This window comes from Passer montanus, unplaced genomic scaffold (genome assembly GCF_014805655.1).
Source record: "Passer montanus isolate IOZ18808 unplaced genomic scaffold, ASM1480565v1 scaffold6959, whole genome shotgun sequence".
Lineage (NCBI taxonomy): Eukaryota > Metazoa > Chordata > Aves > Passeriformes > Passeridae > Passer > Passer montanus.
Genome location: NW_024372102.1, coordinates 1 through 560, shown reverse-complemented (window position 1 = coordinate 560; position 560 = coordinate 1). Strand labels below are relative to the sequence as shown.

Genomic DNA, 560 nt, shown 5'->3' with positions numbered 1-560 from the left:
GGTCCCTGGGGTGGTCGGGGTCTCCACGCCAGTCTCACCATCCAGATCCAGCACCTCCCTCATGTCGCCGACCACGGGGCTGCCTCTCAGCACCAGGCACAGCACGGCTGGGGTGGGGAGGAGGAGAAGACATCAGAAACCACCCTTGGGTGCCCCGGCTGGACCCCAGAGGTTCAGGGGAGGTCCCGCAGGGGTCAAGGAGGATCTGGGGAGGGGGCTTTGGGGTCACCCACAGGTGTTGTGCTGGCACTCGCCCTGGCTGGCCACCTCGGCCCGCAGGTTCTCCACCAGCCCGTCCGTGGTCTCCTGGAACTTCTCCGTGGTGTTGCTGCTCTGGGCCATGGTGAAGAGCACCTGGTGGCCCACCACGATGCTGCCGGGCCTTGGGGAGGGGACACAGCGGGTCACGGCGGGGCTGGGGACACGCCGACCCACGCCACCCCGCCCTTGGGGGTGGTCAGGGACCCCTTACTTGAGGCTGGTGATCTCCACGCCCTCGTAGCCGGGGATGGTCCCGTAGATCTTCTTGATCTGAAAGGGCAAAGGGTCACTTGGCCACC

General features: G+C 67.0%; 1 long non-coding RNA gene across 1 annotated transcript; it reads right to left on the bottom strand.

Moving 5' to 3' along the window:
- Window positions 1-38: 38 nt before the first annotated feature.
- On the bottom strand, window positions 39-533 carry LOC120511909. Its single transcript, XR_005629866.1, has 3 exons — window positions 473-533; window positions 234-382; window positions 39-107 (listed from the first exon to the last, which is right to left on the bottom strand). It is a non-coding gene; the product is annotated as an uncharacterized LOC120511909 (long non-coding RNA).
- Window positions 534-560: the final 27 nt, after the last annotated feature.